The following is a 25,899-nucleotide window of genomic DNA, read 5'->3' on the forward strand; positions in this document are numbered from 1 at the left end:
CATGTGTTAATCTAGTCTTGCATGTAAATTATAGATTTAAACTATAATAAGTTATTAGTTTCAATCCTCATTTAGGCAAGCCGTTCCACGCATTAATGACGCCATGTGAAAATGAGCACTTGCACACATTTGTCCTAGAATATGGAATAAGAAATATGCCTTTTTCTTTCAATATTCATCACTATATAATTTGGTTCTACTTTTAAAAACATAAATAAAATAACTTTTACATTTATCGGGTAAAAAAAATAGTTTAGAAAATTTTTATTGTAATGAATTCATATACAATTTGAACTCATATATTAATTTACACATTTTTGTAAACGTCCAATAGATAAACAAGATATACAGGCATAGAGATATTAAATAAAGTAAAAGATTAAAATACACTTTGAGACTTTGCGATCTACGAGGTGATAATTTAAAGGTCATCGTTACTATGACCAATATATAAATACGTACACTTTTCACTTTGGAGTGTAATCAACTATTGTTTTTTTTTTTTTTTACATGTTTCGGATGTTCCTTCAGAGTTGAAGATAGTTTACTTCCTAGTCCAAACCTCCCGCAGGACGACGGGGGATGGGAGCGGGCAGGGTTTGAACCCTCGACCATCGATAAATCCGAACGACAGTCCAGCGCGCAAACCACACGACCAGGCAGCATTGTTCTAATGTTATTACAGCTAAGTGAAACACTTCAAAAAAAGATTTGCGCTTTTTTTTTTTTTTAATGGCTACTCCAGCGGGCGATTTTTGTCTATCACAGCGAAAAAGTTATTGGTAAGACAATGAATAATTTCCACTTAAAATAAAACAATACAAAAAAAAAAAATAATATCAAACCGTGTATCGAATCAATGATTTTGAAACCGTGATGCGTAAAATTGAGCATTATTATTATTACTATTATTAATATAGCCAACTAGACTTTGAACATTGGTGATTATTTATTAATACTATCATTATATATATGTAGGCCATATGTATTTTGGTAGGGCAATAACTAATTTTCACACAATGAGAGAGCTTCAACCTTGTCTATTGACTAAATTGGGTGATTGAAAAGGGTTTTGACACTAAGGTTGTTTTTAAATCTCTTACATTATTTGATTATCATTTTTTTTTTAAATTTGCCTTTTCAGACTATGAGTGATACAAAGTTTATTCTAAATCGGGCAGTTTTCTTTCAAGTGTATTTATCCATCTGTCCCTGTCCATGCTTTTATTTATTTCAATAATTAAGTTGAACTTTAGTAAATCAGCAACACAAATCTCTGAGAATTTTTCTGATTGGTTGCTTCCGACGCAATCACCGAAAAGCAGGCGCTTAACTTTGCTGTTTGCTCTGAGCCGGTATAAAGCTCCATACAAAACAAGTCTTCTATAACTAAGAATAGTTGGTATACTTTTCGTAGCTAAAAGGAATGGTTGTCTAACAAAGATTTGTCTGTTTTGAATTTCACTGACAAAGACGTTGTGAAATCGTTTGAGATCTTCTTGACTTTTTGAATCAAGTGTTACAATGTCAAGATTTAACAACAAAGGCTCCAAGACGTTAGCCATATAGCATTTGATTGTAACATTAATGTCTTCGCTTGGCTTTAGGGTGTATTGATTGCCTTCTGTTTCTTCACGTGCTGTTTTTAGTCTACAACAAATCTCGTTTTTCATGTCCTTAGTAAAACCAAAAGATCTCTCTAATATTGTTATGCTTGGTGATAGTTTAATTTCTTTTCCAAAACAGTTAAATATTATTTCTGATCCATCATTACGGCTACCTATTTTGTTTGCTGAAATCGTTACATTTAATTCTCCATAATCTAAACCTATGTTTTCTAGTTTGTCTTTAACGTGATTTAGATTGTATTCTAACCTATCCTTCGAGTCTGTTATAAATAACAGTAAATCGACATAGACTAAACCCTTTATGTACATTGTTGTATTTGTCCTGTTCGGCTGTGAGGGATCTGTATACTCAATTGTGTTAAACAATATCCCTAGATTTCCCTCTTGTAAACAGATAAAACAGAAGACCAGAAAAACTGCATCGTCATTTTGTAAATGTTGCTTTTTTCATTTGTTTTTTCATCTACTTTTGAAGAAATTTTTGATTTGACTAAAAATGATTTCAAAAATTGAAACATTTTTGCTGGAATGCCATCTAATAGAGATTGTTCTAAACATTTTATAATAACATCAGTTTCTATAGCCGAAGAAACTTTAGAGAGATCAAGTAAAGCAATAAACACGTCTTCCATGTTAAGGATACGTTCGTACATCAAATTTATGGAAAAAAGAAACTCTCTTTGTGAAAAGCTCATGATGAAACCATGTCTTGATTCTTGATGTTCTATAAAAATTCTCAGTTTTCTGTAAATACAATGTTGGAATATTTCGCTAAACACTGAAAAAACAAAAATCGTATTCGAAAAAGGTGTAACATGGGAATGAAACACATCGGCTATTAATATTTCTTTTGGAATAATTCTCTCTTTCCAGCATATCTGCAATAATTTGAAAAACGATCCAGACTCATCAGGTTGAAAGATCTGTTTCAAGTCTTCCGGATGAATGCTTAGTTTGGAAATATCCTTGACAGTGCTTTTGAGCACAGAATTAATGGATTCTTTAACCTCGTTTGCCGAGGGCGCATTAAATAGACGTGTCACATCTACTGCCTCTTCAATGCCCATCTCAATCGTAAAGTCGTCATTAAATATAGAGTCATTGCTGTTGCTTACGCTTGGCATTGCTGCATCTTTGAGTCGCAAACTCTTGAAGAGTTTGGAAAAGCTCTTATCGTAAGAAATTTTCTCTGATTCATAACCAGATTCAGTTACTTGTTCCTTAAGGCATTCTTTTTTTATCTACGACATCTGATAACGACTTACTTATTTTCGTCTCATTTGATCTGATAATTTTTAGTAGAGTCTCATCTATGTGTTCCACAAATAGCTGCCATGCTTTTTTGAGCCGATCGTTCGTGTGTAATGCATTTAATTGATATTCTAACTCTAATAACAATTTTTTATTTGGTGTCATTTCGGCTGTTGTATTTAAATCTGTATCAAGTTCAACAATTACCATTCTATGAGCCAACTGTTGTAAGTTATGATCGAAAAGAGAACAATTTGAAATACATTTGAAGTCACTCTGTCGTATTATGCATAAATCAAGTTGAGTTTTGACTTTTCCCTTTCGTCTTTTATATGTATATCTTTCTTCCTCTGGTACGTAAAAATGTGTATTTGCTATTAAAAGATGGTTAGTTTTACAAAAGCTCAGTAGCCTACCGCCTTCCTCATTTCTTTCTCCATACCCAAATGGTCCAATAATATTTGACCATTCCGGACTTTCTTTTCCAACATGGGCATTAAAATCTCCAAGCAGGAAAACTTTTTCAGAAACTGGAATATTTGAAAGAATCTTTGTAAGAATGCCAAACAATTTATCCTTTTCGTCGTTAGACAGATTTTTTTGAGGTGCATATACACTGATAATGTGGATGTGTAATGTACCATTTATTGTCAAAATTAAATGATAGATTCTTTCCGTGAGTATTGATCCATGTCTGAAGGCTATTTTTTCAAGCAATTCGTCTTTGATTGCTAATCCTACCCCATGTTTGGGCTTTGGACCTAGTTGTTCTTCTCCTTTATAGAAAAACGTATAATTCTGTAAATGGAAATTTCCTTCACCAAGGTTTAGTGTTTCCTGAAGACAAGCTATATCAACATTTTTTTTAGTAAGTTTTTCCAAAAAAGAGACTAGGCGTTTAAAATTGTGTAAGGTTTGTATATTCAGACTAGCTAAACGTATCGGAAACATAACTATCACTAGACTTTCTCAGTAGACTTAATAATAACAAGAGAAAGAAGAATTAAATTTATTTTCAAAAATTAAAAATATTATTAATACATTAACAATATTATAACGGGATCTGTTCTATGCTGCTATTGATTTTAGACCATGTAGATCTATCATCTACGTATTATAATACGTGATCAGTTTGAGCGTAGGTACTTGATTTAATTGTTCTCTACCGTTCAATCTTGTTTCCAGAAGACACATTAAACTGACATTTTTGTTGAGTAAGTTTATCCAATAGCGTGAACGATTGCGAAAGGCCGATCACTGATAGAAGCATTCGAGAATGTTGCAGACTTCTATTTGACGATACCAATAAAACCTTGTTACTGAGGCTTGTGCCAGGATCTGCAGACGTAAAACAAATTTTATGGATTAATTAATTTTGTTAGCACAAAAAAAAAAAAAAAAAACAACATATAATAGCCGAACATTTCAATGGATTTTTTTTTGTTAATGTCTAAAGCAGAACTGTAAACAACAACAACAACAACAACAACAACAACAACAACAACAACAACAACAGCAACAACAACAACAACAACAACAACAACAACAACAACAACAACAACAACAACAACAACAACAACAACAACAACAACAACAACAACAACAACAACAGCAACAACAACAACAACAACAACAACAACAACAACAACAACACAGAAATTTTTTGTTAATATCTAAAGCAGAACTGTAAACAACAACAACAAAAACAACAACAACAACAACAACAACAACAACAACACGGAAATTTTTTGTTAATGTCTAAAGCAGAACTGTAAACAACAACAACAACAACAACAACAACAACAGCAACAGCAACAACAACAACAACAACAACAACAACAACAACAACAACAACAACAACAACAACAACAACAACAACAACAACAAAAACAACAACAACAGCAACAACAACAACAACAGCAACAACAACAACAACAACAACAACACGGAAATTTTTTGTTAATGTCTAAAGCAGAACTGTAAACAACAACAACAACAACAACAACAACAACAACAACAACAGCAACAGCAACAGCAACAACAACAGCAACAGCAACAGCAACAGCAACAACAACAACAACAACAACAACAACACAACAACAACAACAAAAATACAAGACATAATTTAACTACAGCATTTTTAAATGAAAAGAAACACAAACTTTTATTGTGATTGCAACACATATCACATTGAAAATAAATTTTAAAAAAAAATTGGAAATAAGAATTATTTAGAATCAATCATCCAATTTTTTTTTTGTTGTTTTTTACTGAAGATTTTCATACATGGCGGAGCAAAACTATAAATTTAACGATTTAGGCGTATCCGGTGAATTAAATAAAATAAGTGTTGACAGAGTATTGTTTTAACAGGTATATAATAATATTTGTGCACATTTTTACATCTGCAGAATTATATTTTCTCAGCTTTTCTGTTTGTATCACGAAATCATGTCAATATGAAGAAAAAATATATTTTGACTTAATACATATTTAGAAACAAATGAACAATTAACTAGCGTTAAAATGAAGTTTTATGCAAAGATTAACTACCACTTTTTGAAATGATATTAAAATTGTAACTCATTTTTTATTCATTTAGTAAAAAGTCACACTCAGTAATGACATCCTTGGTTTGTTTGATTTGTTTAAGACAAACATAGCTAGACTAGAAATATTTTTGTTACTTGTTTTTTGATGTCCGGTTGACCTTGAATATTGATATTCTACCAGACAGAATAAGATGATATAAGTTCTGTAAAAAATAGCGACAATTCAATGAATATTTTACTAATTAAGTTAAAAAAAAAATAAGTAGAATAAAATATATTTTATTAATGAGCCATTAAAATTTTTCCATTGTGACTGAAAGTGCTGTATATTTTTTATCCACTGCGCTAATCCATCAATGAAGCCAGAGATATCAATGGAAACGTTTGTGGCTTTAAAAAAAAATTACCTCACTTGAATAAAAAAAAAAGTGGCTTAGTTAAAGAAAACTGCTTTAACCCTTAAAACGCGTGAGGTAGTTAAGTCTCTAAACATCAGAATTGTAATTCCATTTTCTTTGCACTCAACTGTAAAACAGCTCAGCACTTTAAGGGTTAATAATTGAAATTAAAATAAAACGGTTTACTTTTGAAATACAAAAATTAGCAGAAAGATATCGGATTTTCAATATCTTTTTCTATATTTTTGCAATCTGAAACGTGACAGACAGGTATATAATATATACATACTACATAAAACTAACAGCGGGTCTTGGCTATTTCGGGGCCGCTAGAATACATCAGAGCGAAAAACAAAAAATGAGAAAGACGATAAAAGAGAAAGATAAGAGAATGGAAGATAAAATAAGAGACTGAGAAGAAATTGGATAAAAGTATGAGAAAAAAGAGGATAGAAACCAAAAGTGTGTGAGAGGTAGACAAAATGATTGGGCCAGCTTGAGAGTCACAGTTATGTACACGAAATTTAAAAAACTTGTAATAATTGACTAAACAATACTCACTAAAGTCAAATTAAGATATTCAGCGACAAGTTTCTTCTATCTATCATACTGCTTTACTATCTGAATAAAAATCAATGTTATAAATATATATATATATATATATAATTAAACAGGGAGAATTTCGGTTCTCCATAAGTTCACCATTTTGAATAGGAAGTACAAGTAGGACAAAGAAATCTCGGTAACTATGCTCAAATGTAAACAAATCCTGTCGCTTACGTTCGCCTGCAAAAATTAACCTTTACCAGCTATTTATTAACTATTCTACTGCACAGACAAAGTTGATTATCGATCTAGCGACCTATGTAGCAGCAGCGACTATGGAGTTCCAAGATATTTAAACTTAACGTTATTGGGCATCGTCCTCCACGATCGATAAGTAGATCTATAAAGAGATTTGTTTGCTATTATACCTGCTATATTGAATTGAGGAAGTGTTTTAACACAAATACGATTAATGTAAATTTAGAGTTTAGCTTGGAGAAGAAACTATAATTTTTAAGCTGTTTTGCTTGCAGGGGGCTGAGCGTTAAAGCGCTTGGCTTCCGAACCGGGGTCCGGGTTTATGAATTCTGGTGAAGACTGGAACTTTGGGTGCCTCTGAGTCCATACAGTTCTAAAGTGTAGCTGACATTGGTTTGGGAAAAGTAAAGGCGGTTGGTCAATGTACTGGCCACATGATACCCTCGTTAACTGTAGGCCACAGAAAAAAAATGCTCTTTACATTATCTTCTCTAGAGACCATAAGGTCTTCAAGGGGAACTTTACTTTCCTTCGCTTATAGCACAAAGTAATTGTTAAGATTTAGTTGGCGTCAATGATAGTTCAATGTTATTTCTACTTAGCGTACTTGACATTTTATAGTTTATCTATTGATTTGAAAATCTGTCTTCCTGCTATCATTTTTTTAGGTTTCTATTTAAGTTACCATACATTGACCCCCACATTTCTTCATATTCTTTGTCTTCTTTTTCTACAATTTATTATAATTCATTTAATTTATTCCAATGATCATAATCGAATCTTAAGCATCTAAAACTTAACAAAGAGGAAACAATTGTATTTACAAGTATGAAAAAAGACTCATATATTGGGAATAATATGGTATTTACATAACAGCACATACCATCGCTTCAAGATACGACTCTTAAGTTTTGTGTATATGCGTATAGACATCATTAAGTTTTAATATTTTTACAATACCACTTTTCAACATTTACCATCGTTGAACCTTCTATGTAAGTGGGGAAAAAAAAACGCCGTCTTGCTCACGATAGAGCGCAAACATCTTTGGTGAAAGCTTTCAAGTTGCTTTCATTATAGCATCCATGTCTCCATACAGAAGGGCTCTACCACATACCACCCTACATGCCCCCTATACCTATCGTATGTATGTAGGCTTGTGTATAGGGGGGGGGAAAGGCTACATTAAAATTTCAAGATTTAGTTGTACCTTGCTGATATACCTATGTCTGCTTTGCATGGAACTAGAACCTAACCCTAACATGTATCAGTACTGACACTTGCGGAAAGACGGAAATGCCAAACGAGGGTCATTGCTCTTTTTATGTCAAAAGTGGACCTCATTGCACTTAAGATGTAAGAAGTGGACTTCGTTGCACTTAAGATGTAAGAAGTGGGCCTCATTGCACTTAAGATGTAAGAAGTGGACCTAGTTGCACTTAAAATATAAGAAGTGGACCTCATTGCACTTAAGATGTAAGAAGTGGACCTCATTGCACTTAAGATGTAAGAAGTGGACCTCGTTGCACTTAAGATGTAAGTAGTGGGCCTCATTGCACTTAAGATGTAAGAAGTGGACCTCATTGCACTTAAGATGTAAGTAGTGGGCCTCATTGCACTTAAAGTGTAAGAAGTGGACCTTATTGCAATTTTTGATGACATACTGGCAATCACATACTGTTATTTTTGCAAGTCGAGCGCAGAAGTACTAATGAAGAATCAAATTTAAATAAATAGAGATTATAAATAGAAATGACATATCGTTGGAAGATGTATATTTATTTGAAAAAGAAAACAATTTCGTGGTATTGCTTCGTCTCACGAAGGCATAAAATATAAAACTTTATGTTTATTCTTTATTATGTTTAATTGCTGTTTTAGATTGGATTAGTATGTATTAAAGTAGCATGCATTAAAGACATTAAATATAGGAAGAGAAATAATGAATAGACTTTCATAAATTAAAATGTGGAGACAATGTCATCAGACTTTAAAAACAAAATACTAAATTTTTTTTTTTTTTCAAATATGACTAATATTGCAAGAGAAGACTAAACACATTTTTATCCTGATTGAATATTATAAGATAGCTTCGTTTGGGCTCATGCGAAGGAACTTACAAATATGATTCTTCAAAACCAAAATGAACACAAGTAAATATGCTTTTAGAAAAACACAGCTTATCTATACATCAATATTCTGTAAATTGGAAACAGACTATTTACTTGCTAGTATACATATTAAAATTAAAAAAAAAAATATGCATTTCAGTTATTATTTCTTTGTAGTAAAGTGACCATGTGACAAGAGGGACAATAAGGGTGGCTACCTTTATTTTTTTTATTAGAGTTAGCCCCCTTTATTACTTGATTTAAGTCCCTGTCAATTGTTTACGATTGCCACTCTCTCTTGAGCTATTCAACTGACCAGTGTATTTTGAATTAAATCTATATACTGTTTAACTCATACTTGTGTTGTACTATTGTTGTGTTACTCAAGAGGAATGTGCCACTGTTGTGGGAAGAGTATTTCGATAATGAGCTAAGTAGATTTTATCAATTTGTTAGTACTAGACCGGAGTATATAAATGGTATAGGTCTACTTAGTCTCTTATCCTCTTCTGTATGTTCGTTTTAAATTGGGTCTAACTTATAATGCATACTAATTAGCTTTTTCTCTTTAAAAAACTGCTTGCATAACTGATTTTAAAAATTAAATTTTTCACTTTCTGAAAAAAAAAAGTAGCCGTTGCATCAGAACTTTGAATGGTCTAAAATATTGTGATGTCGGTGTGATGTCGGATTCACACAAAACTAATAGCGTCTTTTCCCCTTTCGGGGGCCGCTAAAAATGTTTAAAAAAAATCATACAAAGTGAAGCGAAAAATGTGAAACAATAATAAAAAAAATTATAGTCATTTTAATAAGACGATAGACATGTAATTATACGTTGCAAAAAAAAAGATAACTTTCAAATATAAGGAATAAAAAATGCCAAGTAAAGCCTGTTTTGGGAGTTTATTGATAAATACAAATCACTGAAACAGGCTTTTAATATATACATATAACTGGATATACCATATCACATTAACAGACTGTTAATAACACTTTAGCAGAGTTTTCATGCAACTAAAACGAGTTATTGATATATATATAATGGATTGCCTTTTATAATCACTACTGAATGAATGTAAAGTTTGCAACACGGATGATTAACACTATTTCATAAAATTGTACCTTGCATCGCTATTCCATACACGATATTGCAGTGCTTCCAACGTAATTAGGCAACGAGAAATCATTTCTATTATTATTATAGCATTTCTATAGCGCTACTTTCATGCCTATAGCATTCTCATTTGTGGACCAGTGGAGGGGAGGGGGTATTTAGGAGTTGGTTTTCCGTGCTGCCTTTAGGCGCTCAGTAAGCACAACTCTGCCCGAGTCGGGTGTCGAACCTCGAGCCCCCTTCTAGGTAGCCAAGCCAAGCCAAGTTCAAGCGCACTTGGCCTCTTGACCACGCTTCTAAACTGTACGAATATTGATTGTATGGTTGCACTTGAAGAATTGCAAGGTATGCAGGGACCTGAGCTGATATGGTCTGGAGTTGAAGACATCTCGAGCTTTACATGCCATATATAATATATATAAGTAGTAAATAATGTATATAATGTACGGGACAACTATTATGAAATCGTTATTTTCACTATGCCTTGCTTTCACGACTTCTAAATTAATAGCAAGGTTGAGAAAAAAAACATCCATTAAATTAAATTAATTGTTATTAACATACCTTGCATTGATTCTTTTTCTATTATTGTTTTAAGTTGTTGTTTTGTATTTTTTAGCAATATTAAAATCTACACATACGTTATAATGTAATAAACAAAACAAAAATGACACAACAAAGTCATATTCCAAATCTAAAAGGCGATAATAGCGATCGATCTTTACCTTTAAAACACAATCACATAATAATAATAATAATAATAGCGTTGACACTAAATGTACAAAGTCTGTGTCTCACCTGTTATACGTGGATGATTTAAAACTATGCGCAGAGAACGAGCAAAAGTTACACACCTTAATTAAAACGGTAAAACGCTTTAGTGACGATATCTGCATGTCTTTTGGCCTGGATAAGTGCGGAATCATAGGCATAAAAAAGGGCAAGGCAGCCAACACTAGCATTGCATTTGAAGGCATCGAAGAACTGAACTTTGCCTCCATTTATAGATATCTTGGAATAAACCAGAATGCCAAGATAAACCATTAAAAATTAAGAGGACTTTCTTGCCAAATACAAGCAGAGAGTAAATAAAATTCTCAACACAAAACTGTCTGGCAGTAACCTCATCACTGCAATAAACAGCTGGGCCGTCCCAGTGCTCCTTTACACGTTCGGTGTGATCAAATGGACTGACACCGACCTACATGACATTGACAGACTCACGATGAAATTATGAACCACATTTCGATGTTTACACCCCAAGTCCTCCACCATAAGGCTATACCTGCCCAGGAAGGATGGAGGCCGTGGATGGCAGAACATTTTCAAATTGTGTAAGACGCAAGTTTCAAAAATACGATCAAAACTGCTCGCCTCAAACAATGAAGTAGTTTCCTTCCTACGCAAATACGACTATGATTCGATCCTTCTTAACCTACACAATGTTGATGTTAATGTCGGTTTGGACGACGTAGGGCATGAGATTCGCAAATAGGAAAAAAAAACACTCCACGAAAAATTCCCGGCTTTATTAGATGGGGACAACATTGACAAGGCTGCTTCCTTAGCATGGCTCAAAGCAGGTCATCACTACCCTGAAACTGAAGGCTTTGTCACAGCAATACAGGACAGAGTTATTAGGACAAAAAATTACGAGAAACATATACCTAAAACTCAATATTGTTGACAAGTGCCGAAAATGTGGAAATGTGGGCGAGTCGATTGAACACATAATAGCAGGATGTTCAGCCCTATCAGAATCAGCCTACCTAGGTCGCCATAACCAAGTTGCAAAGCTAATACAACAGCACTAGGCTTTGACACACAATTTGATCGGTAAGGATACTCCTCCATATTACAAATACTCACCACAAGAGGTACTCGGATCATCTACTGTACTGGGAGAGGCCTATTTTGACTGACAAAACGGTAGATTTTAATAGTCCTGATCTTCTGCTTATAGATAAAAAAGAAAAGGCCGCTAAAATTATTGACATCGCCGTACCACTATCTCATAATTTAAAAAAAAACTGAGCTGGAAAGATCGAAATATACCCCATTGTCATATCAACCGAGGGATAACAACTGAACTCACAGATACCATCAAGGCCCTTGGCATTCCTAGGAACATTCTCGTTGCCTGTCAGAGGGCGGTACTTTTGCAGACCTCCCACATCAATTCCTCGGTGATAAAGGGACTACGATGAATTTTGTTTCCCTTTAAGGAAACTAGATCCTGGCTTCGCCAGAGAATGAATACTAGTTCATTTCTAACATAATAATAATAATAAAAATAATAATAAGTCTTGATACCGAAGATTATTGAGGAATGAAGGCATGATCTTTTTGAAGGCATAATACTACAAGCGAAATAACAGAAAATATTATATAATATAATACTCATATTAAGTGTATCAATTAGTCTGGATCAGTCATGTAATTAAATTTGTAATAGATCTAGACTAAAAATAATAAATATGTCTGATTAGTTTAGTACAATTTCGTTCCCTTATTTGAGATACAAAACTAAACAATTTATAATCGATAGTTAATTAACTCATTGGTTAATTGTTTAAATCAGTGATGCTCAACCTCACTCTAACGGCGGCCATTTTAATATCCAACACTCGAGTCACGGGCCACATGAAGAAAAAGTGAGAAAAAGGGAATATTTTACAATAAACCAATTTTTATTAGAAACCCGTGAATCAAGTATTTACATTCATGAGAAGTTAATCCTAAACTACTTTTAAATATCCGGCTGCATAGTTGAGACACCAAGTTGAAGAACTGAATCTAGAACTCTAAATGTTCGTCTAAGAGACGATACGATTACGTAGCATCGGATTCACAAGATTCATCACTGAAAAAGTTTGTCCCACTAAGAAGTCAATGTAATTATTGGGAGCAGATGAAGAAAACTGGTAAGAACCGAGTTCGGTAGAGAGGTGTGGTTGCGCCTCTCCTGGGAGTGCACAGGATGAAGTCAGTAAGTCATGAGTTATTGTTTTTGGAGATTTTCGAAAAGGTTATGCAAGAAACACGGAGTAGAAATCAATAGTCTGCATCACTTGAAATTGCTCAATCAAGGATGTCTAGTTTGTAAGTCTATCACTTTCAGTTGTAGCTCTGCCTGGGCATTTGGCACATTGGCGGCAGATGGATTTTAGAAACGACGTATATTGTTCAATCTGAACACGATCATCACATGGTCCGTAGATTTTGTTGGTGAATAATTCAGCGAGACCACAGACCATTTGACCTCTAAAAACGATTGCTGTCAACCATAGATTTGGCACCATCAGTAGTCACTCCCACTAATTTCTCCAAGGAAAAAGATTCTCTGTGATGGCTGAAACGTTTTTGTCAGCGCTTCGCCACTGGAGATCAATGCATGCTCCGAATAGCTACATTTTTTTAAATTTCAAAACTGTTGTTTTTATCGCGAATAAATACCAAAATTTTGAGCGGTATCAGATATGTCGGTAGACTCGTCAGTGGCAAAAGAAAATAGACTTAAACCCGACTCATTTCCTTCTCTTTTAGGTAAATATTCTCATCAATCCTCCACTCTAGGTGTAGTCTAACTATCACAAACCAAGAATGTTGCCTTATTTGTTTGATTTCCTAAAGCTGTTTAATGTGATGTTCTTTATAAAACAAATATGTTGGCTTACTATCGATACCAATCCATTTACTCTAGGTAGGGAAAGATTTTTTAAACTTTCTTTTTTGGACAAAGGATTTTCTACACTTTATGCCGACGTTTCGGCGGGCCGGATAGAACCACTTTGCGGGCCGGATGTGGCTCGCGGGCCGTATTTTGGGCATCACTGGTTTAAATTGATTCTTGTGCTGTCAGGTAAAAGAAATAATTGTGCGAAATTTCAACTTGATCAGAAATTGGGTGTCGGAGAATCAATTTGTTAGGGATCTAGACCGACGACGATAAATCTTAATGATCAGAAATAATTTGACTAATTGTTTTTGTTTATCACTATTTCATGCTTTTGGCTTTCTGAATACGCTTTGATCCAATCAATTCATCTGGATTAATTGTAAAAATAAGGGTGGGGAGGGTTATGTGGGTGAATTTAAATTTTACATTAATTCGTTTTTAAAAGGGGGTCGACCTCGAATTGAACTCATGGCTGAAGCCCACTTGAGCTGACATATTGATCCCTCTGCTAGTACGGTGCTTATAAAAGTAGAAGATTGTATAGTTATCTATTGTTTCTTTCAAACTAACTTTAAATCAGCGACTAATAAGGGGACTAATTCAGCTTATACCACCACTTGTGTCAAGCACTATTTCTTTCCCTTGTTAGAGATACCAAGCCCCCCCCCCCCAAAAAAAGTATTAATAATAGTAAATTAACTAATTAATTAATTGTTTGTATTTAATCTTGTGTTATCAGGCAAAATAAATATTTGTGCAAAATTTCAACTTGATCCGAGATTTGGCGTTGGAGAAATCACGTGAACAAACTTTTTTTTCCAGACAGACATACTTAGTTGCTATTAGCTTTGTTAAAATAATTAATAATAATAAAAATAATAATCTTTATTATCCGTAAGGAAATTTGTCTTACAATTTGTGCATTACACCAAACAAAAAAAACATTATAACTATAAGAAACCAAAGTGTTCATTCACACCAGACTCACTCATAATTTACATGTGACAAAGTTTATACCAGATTGTTCTTATTTAATGATTTGATTGCCAGGGGAACAAAAGAGTGTTTGTGTCTGTTTGTCTTTGCTATCGGTGTCTTGTATCTCTTTTGTGATGGTAAAATCACAAAATCCTGACACAAAAGGTGATTCTTTATTTCGAGGATCTTGTTAGCTTTTTTATAGATGTTTGTCTCAAACAACTGCCCAAATGGGGTTTGTTTTTTGCCAATGATTTTGCCAGCAGCATTTAGGATTCTATAAAGTTTATTTTTATTTTTAATGCTCAGATTGCATGTTTGATAATTCCTCATTTAGCACTTGTATCCAGCTTTTCTTATTCATGCCTTCAGGCTTTATGCCTTTGAATTTTAATTTAAACTTTATCATATCATCATAACAAAGATTTGCGAAGGATTTTGCTCGATGTTGATAAAAACTATTAAAAGCACTGAGAAGTAATTTCTTGACATTACTATTTGTACTTAGGTGGCTCAAATCACCAATGAGTGAGAGTCTTTTATAACTGAGAATGGTTGGAATACTTTTTGTAGCTAGAAGTAATGATTTTCCGACAAACGTTTTTCTGCTTTGAACTTCTCTTACTAACTTGTCGTGGAATCGTTTTAGGTGAGCTTCGTCAATTGAATCAATTGTTAAAATATCGAGATTAAACAGTAGAGGCTCCAAGATGTTTTCCTCATAGCGTTTTATTGTGGCATTAATATCTTCGTTTGGGTTTACGGAAAACTGCATTTTTTTCATTACTTCTTGAGCAGTTTCTACTCTAGACCTAATCTCCTTTTTTTATCTCCTTACCGAAACAAAAAGTAGTCCCTAAAATATTTATGCTTGGTGATAGTTCAGTTTGTTTTCCAAAACAGTCAAATATGCTTGATTGGAACAATTCATATGTTTCTGATTCATCATTTCGTTGGCTTGTTCTTGAAATCGTTACCTTTACATTGTCATAACCGAGTCCTTCTTTTTTAAGGTATATTTCTAAGTGTTGCAAATTTTGTCCTAACTCATTCGGTGAGTTTGCAAGGAATACTATTAAATGTAGAAACACGAAACCTGTTATGCGATTATCAATGAATGGATCACTTTGAGGCTCAAAGAGATTTCGAACCTCTGCAAACTGAATGGCTATCCCTGTATCTCTCACGGAATTGTTAAAGCAGTAAAATAAAATACGAGACCAGAAAAATTGAAACGCTATTTTTAAAATGTTTTCTGTTTTCTTTGCTTTTCTCTAATTTTGTGTGTATTTTTGATAGATGTAAAAATGGCTTCAGAATTTTAGCTACATTTCTATCTTGGTCTGAATCTCGTTTTTCTAAATATTGTAAGAGAACATCAGTATCCAAAGCCAATGATACTTGAGAGAAATCAAGTAAGGCGATGTACACCGGCTCCTCCATGGTATGAATAATGTCGTGCACTAAGTTAAAGGAAAAAAGCAACTCTCTTTGAGAGTTACTCATTAAGAAACCGTTTGATGATTCCGTTGATCTTATATACATTTTCAGTTGTCTGTAAATACAATGTTGGAATATTTCACTAATTAAAGAAAAAACATAAACAGTGTTGGAAACAGGCGCAGTGTGACAGCTAAAAACATCGGCTAATAAAATTTCTTCTGGAATAATTCCTTGTTCCCAGCATATTTGGATTAATTCAGAAAATTTGTCAGACTGAAATAATTCTTTCAGATCTTCATAGTGTATTCTTGATGCAGGAAAGTTAATGAGAGGGTTTTTAACCACAAAATCAATGGTTTCTTTTGATAGTTCACGCAAATTTGACGTTTGAAAGGGAATTTCAAACGTAAAGTTATCCTTAAATATTGTGTCCATTCTATTTTTTTGGTTTATTATCTCTGCGTGATTTAAACACATGCTATTAGTCATCAATTTTGAAAAACTGTTTTCATAAGTTTCATCAAGAGGTTCCATTAATGACTGAAGAGTTCTTCTCTCTTTTTTTTGGATAATATTTATTAGATTATCATCAATATATTTGACAAATAAGCACCATGCTTTTTTGAAATCCTCTGGTTTAACATATTGGTCGCATGCAAGTATTTGAGCCGCTGACTCTGATAACAATGTTTCTTTTCGAGGAAGCAAAAGAAAAATACAGTCCAAGACCAATTCACTTTGACTTTTTATCCGTACATCAATCTTACTGCCTTCATTGATACAACGATAATATGTAGAACTTTCTTCCGGTGATTTGTAAAAATGTGCATTTGCTATTAAAAGATTATGCAATTCACAAAAGTGAGGTGATCTCCTGCCATTCTTACTTGGTTGACCATATACATAAGGGTCAACAATATTTAGGCATTCAAAATATTTACCTACTACTTGTAATTTGTATTTATCTACTCCTGTAATGAAAAGTCTTTCTGAGTCTGGAATCCCGGAAATGATTTTTTTGAGGATTTCATAAAAATTTGTTGCCTCTTCGACGGGTGGATTTTCTTGAGGTGCATATACATTGACAATATGGAATGTTAATTCATCGTTTATTGTCAGAATTAAATGAAATATCCTTTCAGTGCGTTTTGTTCCGTATTTGAAAACTACGTTATCGTATAGTTTTTTTTTTATTGCAAATCCCACCCCATATCTGGGAATAGAATCTGGTTGTTCTTCCCCTTTATACAAAAAACGATAGTTCTTTAAATCAAAAAAATCTTCACCTTGTAATCTTGTTTCTTGAAGACATGCGACATCAACATTCCTTTTATCAAGTTCATCTACCAAACTTTCGTTACGTTCAAATTTTCTTAACGTTTGTATATTTAGATAAACTAAATTAATTTCATACATAGTTTGTTTTTTTTCCCCTTCGTAAAATGTAAATGAACTAGACAACTAAGATGTTGTATTCGAATCCAAAAATTAATGACATTCTTAATATGTCATCGATTTTTAGTCCAGGTACTTGTTCATATCAGGATTTTTACTGAGACTGACCGATCACTAGAGGAGACAAAAAGAACGTCGCCAAACGTCGAGATGATGTCACATATTTTACAAGGTCTGCAAGGACTAGTTTTCGACACCTGCGAATAAAAATGAGATTACGTTTTTAATGTATTTTTTAACTCATTAGGGCTCATTATTGCAGGGATTTTTTAGGTCACGTCTGAAGCATGAGTGTAAAAAAATCTATACACAGGAAAAGCATATTATACAAGTAAAATACAAATACCGTTTATATTAATGTGCATCAATTAGTTTGGGTCAGTCATGTAATTAAATGTGTAATAGATCTAGAATAACAATAATTAATCTGTGCGATAAGAAATATTTATTTCCTAATTGTTTTTGTTTAGCGCAATCCCATTCTTATAGTGTTCTCAATTCGCTATGATCCTATCACTTGTCTGCACAAGTAGGAAAGGAGTAGAAAAACGGGGTCTCTGGATGATCGCTTTTTAAATGTACTTTTTATAGAAAAGGGTACGACCTGAATTCGAACTTATGGGCTAAGGCCTTCTTAGGCTTCTCGAGCACACGTGGTGACCACTCTGCTAGCAGAGTCTATGTTTGTGTTCACTAAGCCTCAGACGGCAGGCTTAAATAAAGGGGACTAATACTTACTCAACTTATATCACCATGTCAGTCAAGTATTATTTATTTCCCTTGTTAATTTTTTATTGATTATTGTGTTTTCAGGTAAAAGAAATAATTGTGCCAAATGTTAGATTGATCCGAGATAGGGTGTTGGAGAAATAGCACGAAGGCTACAAACTTTTGGCCAGACATACAGGGACACAGACAAAGTTAATTGATAAGAGTTTTGTAAAAATTATTTAAAAGAAAAAAGACAATACTTTCATTATAAAATATAATAGGTAAAAAAAAATAATTTTATAAAAATGTTTGGCTTAGATCGGGTTTCGAACCGATGATTTCGACACCTACATGTGCTTGTACGAACAGTGTTACACTTTAGGTAAGGTGACCAGATATTTGAGGAACCAAAATGGGACACATGTATATCGTACGACGTAAAAGGAACAGGCTTATATTTTTTTTTTTTAATTTTTTTTTTCCACAACTGGAACGTAGTTGCAAAAAATCGCAATGTGCACAGACATCAAATTTACACAGAATGTACACACACAATAATTTACATAATTTCAGGCTTTCTGAAACGTTTTCTAGGATAGACCATCTTTCTGTGCAATCCATCTGAAAGCGTTGACCTGTTGAATTGGTCGCGTCTCTCTCTGAAATACCCGGTACTCGGCATAATTTTCGTAAAACTAAACGACTGTCGCTGCTACATCACTTTTTTTTCCAACCAACGCATTATCAATGCGTACTTCGTTGAGGAGGAGTTTTCATGATTCTTTTCGTTTATTTATGAACCGATTCGTAAGAGACAGAGTATACTTCAAGAGCACTGACATTCTGTTTTTCTATAAACTTCTGAGTGGAATCTAGCAGCAATGGTGTGTACAAAATGAGGCCACAATTCATCAAACGGGTTTTCCAATTATCTTTTGGTTATGGTGTGACACTTCTCTTGTGAACAAGAACATAACCTCAAAGCAGGATTATGGTGTGACACTTCTCTTGTTAAAAGGGAACATAATCTCAAAGCAGGATATCATTTAAATAGTCTCTCCACCGAAGGCTTCAGGACTAACCACCTGGTCTTTCTATAGCTCCAAATTCTTCTAAATTCTAAATCAACGAGTTTGCTTTTTTTTAAAAGATTTTCCGAGATGGGGGGAAACAATGTCACTTTATTGTTGACTCAAAACACACATGAACTCTGTCAAAAACTAGGCATCACTAGCTTGCATCTTTAAAATTGTTCATTGTATAGGAACCAACCATTTTGTAAGGAACGCTTCACATTTGGTTCTAGCACATGTGTATTTTAGGTCATACTTTTCTAAGTAATTTTAACGTGCAGTCTATTGATTCAGCATAAGGCCTCAGAACGAGACAGCTGGAGATTACTTACAAAGGCCGCGCGATACACATTTGAAACCAAAAGAAAATCCGCTGCCGAGGACAGACGCAGATGGCGAAAAGATATTCTGAATCAACCACCAGCGGACAATGGTTATGCTTGCACTGGATGTGGCAAAATATGTAGGTCACAACTGGGGCTGCACTGTCACGGGAAATACTGCATTTCTCACTAGTCTCTGGACTTGAAGACAATCTTATTATTGATTCAAAAGTACTATTATGAAAAACTGTATTATAGCCCAAAGTACTTTTGCATTTGCCCAATTGATCGCAAGGGGAATTTTACTTTTTTTTTTCCTTTTTACATCATAAATAATTTGCTTTCTTGACATAGCATGTAACATTCGAGCCATGTAACATTCGAGCCATGTAACATTCGAGCCATGTAACATTCGAGCCATGTAACATTCGAGCCATGTAACATTCAAGCCTTGTAAGAAAAACATTTGTTGACTGTTACTAGATTCGATAATGTTTCCATCATGTCTTTGTTAGATTCCTAGAGAGGCATCAGTTTTAGGTTGCCTCCAGAGGAAATAAAAAAAAAAAGGAAACACATATACCTTCTTAATTTCCTGTAGTGTAGTCACAGAATAGTAAATAGTGTATTAGAAAAACAAAAATTAAAATCAACTAATATTCACTACTACATACCTTGTGTACATAAGATAAATGGTGTAAAATATTTTTCTTTGACAAAAATTAATGATTATGTTTACATGACAAAATCCAAATATTTACCATTATACTATTATAGCTTTAAAATATGGAGCTATTTATTATTGCAGTTTTTTTTTCTTTCACTATCAAGAAATCTACTAAGTCCAACGTATTTTAATAATCTATTGCGAGGGTAGTTAAAAGTTGAAGAAGTAGGCTCTGTGGGAGATACCAATAACAAATTACGATCATTCAGATGTTGGGTTATATCAGTGATGTCCAACCTAATTGGACCGGCGGGCCGTTTTAATTTCCGACACTCGTTTCACGGGCCATATGACAGAAAATGTACAAAACGAAATGAATTAGACCTAAAACAAGTTTATTAGCAACGTTTGCGTCTAGAACTTACATTAATTAATGGGATATCTGAAGTGTATGATTTCTTAAGCGTCTGAATCTGGCTTCATTGCTCTACTTACAATGTGACCAACATTGTAGATAGCTAGCAAACGACTCATTTTCTTGTTTCTTATTGTTAAATATTCGCATCGATCCTCCAGGAGTAGTTTAATCATCTTTAATTCTTGGACTAAAAAGAAAACGCCGCAAGATGGTAACATTAGAGTTATTAGTGACTTTTCGGTTTTGTGTCATGTAAACATGGCTATATGACCTAGTTCCATGAAATAGTAATACTTTTATAGAGTTGGACTATTTTCTTTTGGAGGGTCTTAAGTTTTATGGGGGGCTTCGTTACATAAATTACTGTTCCAGTTAGTAAAGAAGGAACATTTATGCCAGATTTTATCAAGATTGGTCAAACTGTTTTGATTTCTATTCTATTCCGTCCTTCAAATTATATCTACCAAAAACGTACAAGTTTTTTTCTTTATTCGATTTCAAACAAAACAAGTAATTAATAATTCATTGACTAATTGGGTATTTGTATTTATTGACTTATGTTTTGTTCGTTATGATAAATAAAAGAACAAAATATAGCGAAAGAAAAATCGTGAGACGAAATGATACAGAAGGACTGGGTTGACATTTATGTAGAATGAATTTAATTGGTCGTAATAATTGACCCAAGAATACTCACGTATATAATGGAAATGACGCTTAAGACTTAGCCCATTAATTAATATTTCCTCCCGCTCACACCAAGAGATATATTTCTTAGCTTAAATATATCTGGAAAATATTCAGTGTTAAAAAGAAGTAAGAACTAGTTTCCATAAAAGTTCGTTTTCAACATAGCGATCATATGAACAATGAGTTCACCATTGTCAACATGACTTCAAAATTAGACAAAGAAATACCGGTAACTATGTGCAACGGTAAACAATCACAGTAGCTACTCAACCGACACACCTTTGAAAATTAAACCAGCGTAAGCCAACCGTTGCACAGACAAAAGAGAATATCGAGACCAATATATCAGCAGCCACAGGTATAGAATTTCAGTTATTTTCAAACTTGAAACTTAAATGACGTTCCTATCTTTTGTGAACAAATCGAAGTAGCTTTTTTGTGTGAAGGCCAACCGGTGTAGTGACAATAGGAAGTGTCGATAAGTCAAGTACCATACCCATATATTATACCCATAAATTTAATATATATATAGACTAGACAATAAAAGAGTTTTATGAAACGAAAATTTATATAGACTAGACAATAAAAGAGTTTTATGAAACGAAAATTTATATAGACTAGACAATAAAAGAGTTTTATGAAACGAAAATTTGTATAGACTAGACAATAAAAGAGTTTTATGAAACGAAAATTTATATAGACTAGACAATAAAAGAGTTTTATGAAACGAAAATTTATATAGACTAGACAATAAAAGAGTTTTATGAAACGAAAATTTATATAGACTAGACAATAAAAGAGTTTTATGAAACGAAAATTTATATAGACCAGACAATAAAAGAGTTTTATGAAACGAAACTTTGTGATTGGCGATTTTGAGTATTTTAATTATACAGCGTTTATGAGCAGTTTAAAAGTAAAGTATTCATATTTATTTCAGCCTTAACCTATATCAGTATTACAATCTTTTCACTATTGATTTTTTAAATCTCTAAGCCAGCCTAAGATGTGAAGTAATCATAATGTTCATTTTTTGTTCTAAAACTTTAATTTTAGCTTATTTGGACATTCTGCTGGAAAAAATACCTAATTTCACTAACTCAAAGTTGAGGACTGAATCTTTTTGATGACACAAACACAAACACTGCTAGTATCATCTGGAACAACACGTAAGGAAACGTCACATCCTGACTTTATTTATACATGTAGATTCCAGAGAACACCTGCTGCAGTGTCATCAAGCCCGGGTCACACGTACTGACCTCTATCTGTCACTTTTCATTAGTAACTGCCCCCACTTCTTAGATCTGTTCGTCCCCTGGAACAACACATGAGGACACGTCACATCCTGTCTTTGTTTATACATGTAGATTCCCGAGAACACTAGCTGCTGTGTCATCTCGCTGAGGTCACACGTACTGACCTCTACATATCACTGTTCATTTGTAACAATATGATAAATTAGGAATTGAGATATATGTGAGAAAAGCACTATTTTTTTTTACCTTGTAAAATCCTTCACATCCTCAGTCCAGACACCATTACAACAGGGACATTGTGCATTGAACCCTTCCTATCCTGGAATATAGGCCTACATTGTAGTATGTCTCTCACAATACTGTTTATTATTTTGCATTTTAGTGATGTTCAGAATTTCAAGGTTTATCTGAACATTGTCTAGGCCTAGGGTAGATCTAGTCTAGAGCTAATTTAGATTATTTCTATATAGTCTATTCAAATTAATTAATATTAGTATAATATTTATACATTAGTATAACTAGATCTAGATTATTTTTTTAATTTATATCATTTACTGTATTACTGGGAAGCGTGGTCGAGAGGCCAAGTGCTAGAAGGGGGCTCGAGGTTCGACATCCGACTCGGGCAGAGTTGTGTTTACTGAGCGCCTAAAGGCAGCACGGAAAACCAACTCCTAGATACCACCTCCCCCCACCCCCCCCCCCCCCCACTGGTCCACAAATGAAATTGGACCAAAGCGCTCTGAGCATGCTATAAGCATGAACGTAGCGCTATATAAAAGCTATAATAATAATTACTAGATATATAGTGACAATCTAGTCTATCTTTAATTTTTAATGTTAGCATTTACTATGTAGACTGGACCTCTACGGACTACTGTCACTTCGTTGTCTGACACAGTACTGACAAAATCTACTAATAAATTACTAGATAATCTAGACCAGTGATTCCCAAAGTGGTCTATATAGACCCACAGGGTGGAGTTCCAAGGGGTCTACGAAAGTGAAAAAATAAATTGGGGGTTTATGAGATGTCCATGGCGGTCTATGAAAATGGATTTCATTTAGAAGGTCGTGACTTTAATTTTCACATCTCATCAATGTAATTATTTCATAAACTAATATATAATTTGATCTTAGTTAATCCTTTCAATATTTATATTTAAATAGCTTTTTTTCTACAAAAAGAAATGTAGATTATACAGCGTTTGTTATTTAAAATTGGGACTCATTTCTTCCTTGTTAAATAAGCGGTTGCCAATTGCCTTTTTATGACGATATGAAGCTAAATAGGCGGAGGAAAATTGAGACATGCCACCCTGATAAAAAGATAAAGGTTTAAAAAAACTTTTAAACTCTCAAAGAGTTCAGTGAAGAAACACCAAATCTCTCTTCAACATCCTAGAGAGAAGATGATGGTTTGTGAGCGTCATAAAAGATCTCTTTACTTAAGCCTAATACGGAAAATACTATAGATAAAACATTGAATTTACCAGACGTTAAAAGTAGTTTTAAAAACTGTTTGACACAAACGTACATCTGATATAATTTTAAACAACAAAACATTAGGCGCATCGATGGTATGATTTATAACAAAAGCTTCTTATGTCATTCTTTGCGAACTGTATAACGTACAGTTTAGGATCAGCAGGCACGCAGGCTCTGACAGGGTGTAGTGTTGTATGCGGCAAACTGCCTAACGGTCATCGGCTCATTTTTTCCTCGTGGTTGACCCACAAAAAAGTCTCCATGTTAGGGTATATCTGCAAGGCAGCAGAGGTTTGAATTCAGTTTTCCCCCTGCTAGGTGGGTTTCAAGCCAAGGCTAATGAGTCCCTCCTGCCCAAGGCTTACTGGTTTAGACGCCAGTTACTTCGCCACCTATCCTGTCTGATAAAACAGATCCGCTGACCCAATATTGGAGCCAGACGTGAAAGATGAAGAAGTGCAAATACAGTGATACTTAATGCCAAATAATTAATTAATATTTATTACTGAAGAACTTCATATAACAACAAATTCCTTCATGAAACATAATGATTAGCCTGCAAAAAAAAAAAAAAAAAAAAGCATTTCTAGTGTGTTTGGTGGTTCCAGTAATACACATCAATGTATTTTAATTGGTATAAATATAAATTGGTATGTCAGTTTTTTCTTAGACATGTCATGTGGAAGTGATTCAGTTTCTTTGCATGTTTTCTGTACACTGTCAAGGTTTCTGAGGCATAGAGCAATGTAGGGAGGATGACAGCTCGATAGATCCCTAGCTTTGTATTTTTGGTGATACCTCGCATGTTCCAGACAGTTTTAGACAGTCTAACATAGGATGCACTGGCCTTGGTGATACGCAGATCGATTTCATTATCCATTATTTCCATTTCTGGAGATTGTGCTGCCAAGATATGTGAATTTGTCCACTTCATTTATATCGTGTCCATTTATCTTGATGCTTGGATCGGAGTAGGTTTGCCCTGGAGAAGACAAATATAGGGCTTCAGTTTATTTTCTGTATTAATAGTAAGGCCAAAGTCTGAGCATGCTCTTGAGACGTTCAATGATGATGCTCTGTAGATCATTTTCAAAGCAGGCATTTATAACACAGTCATCGGCACATAGCAAGTCCCTGATTACTGCTGATTTTATTTTTGATTTTGCTTTGAGCCGCCTCTGGTTGAATAGGCCACCATCAAATCTGTATGTCATATTTATCCCGCTGTTTTCTCTATTTGTGAATGCATTTTTCAGAATAGCAGAGAACATGATACTGAACAGTGTGGGTACTAGGACACAGCCTTGTTTTAACCCCGTTTGATACTTCGAAGTTCGAAGGGCTCTGATGGTTTTCAACTTTCCTGGATTGGAGCCTTCATACCATCATGAAATAGTCTCACCATTGATATGAATTTTAGGACATCCATATTTCTAATCGCATATAGTTATTATGTCTTGGTCAATTGCAGATAGACAGATCCGAAACAAGTGATACTTAATTTAAACTTTGAAAAAAAAAAAGTATTTTTTTAGGTTTTTGTTGTTTATAATTCTCTTTTCTTTCAGGCAAAACCGCTTTTAACAAGTTTACATACTGGTAATATTTTTTTTTAAAGTCCAGTTCACACACAATTAATAATGATGAATCGAATTTTAAAAAAAGAGACTAGGAAATAACAAAATAGACATATCTTTGGAAGATGTATATTTATTTGCACACGAGAAAAAAACATTCAAAAAATTAGATACCTCACACGCATGCAGAAATCTTACTGTATTTTGGCTTGGTGGATCAAAATCTCATAAAGAAATACAGCATTATGTTTAATTTTACTGTTTTAGATTGGGTTTG

At 33.8% G+C, this 25,899-nt stretch overlaps 1 long non-coding RNA gene across 1 annotated transcript; it reads right to left on the reverse strand.

Moving 5' to 3' along the window:
• Positions 1-3,874: 3,874 nt before the first annotated feature.
• Positions 3,875-6,592, reverse strand: LOC106072313 (uncharacterized). Its single transcript, XR_008775860.1, has 3 exons — positions 6,391-6,592; positions 5,567-5,634; positions 3,875-4,217 (listed from the first exon to the last, which is right to left on the reverse strand). It is a non-coding gene; the product is annotated as an uncharacterized LOC106072313 (long non-coding RNA).
• Between the last annotated feature and the right edge of the window lie 19,307 nt (positions 6,593-25,899).

The sequence above is a fragment of the Biomphalaria glabrata genome, chromosome 18, assembly GCF_947242115.1.
Source record: "Biomphalaria glabrata chromosome 18, xgBioGlab47.1, whole genome shotgun sequence".
Taxonomy (NCBI): domain Eukaryota; kingdom Metazoa; phylum Mollusca; class Gastropoda; family Planorbidae; genus Biomphalaria; species Biomphalaria glabrata.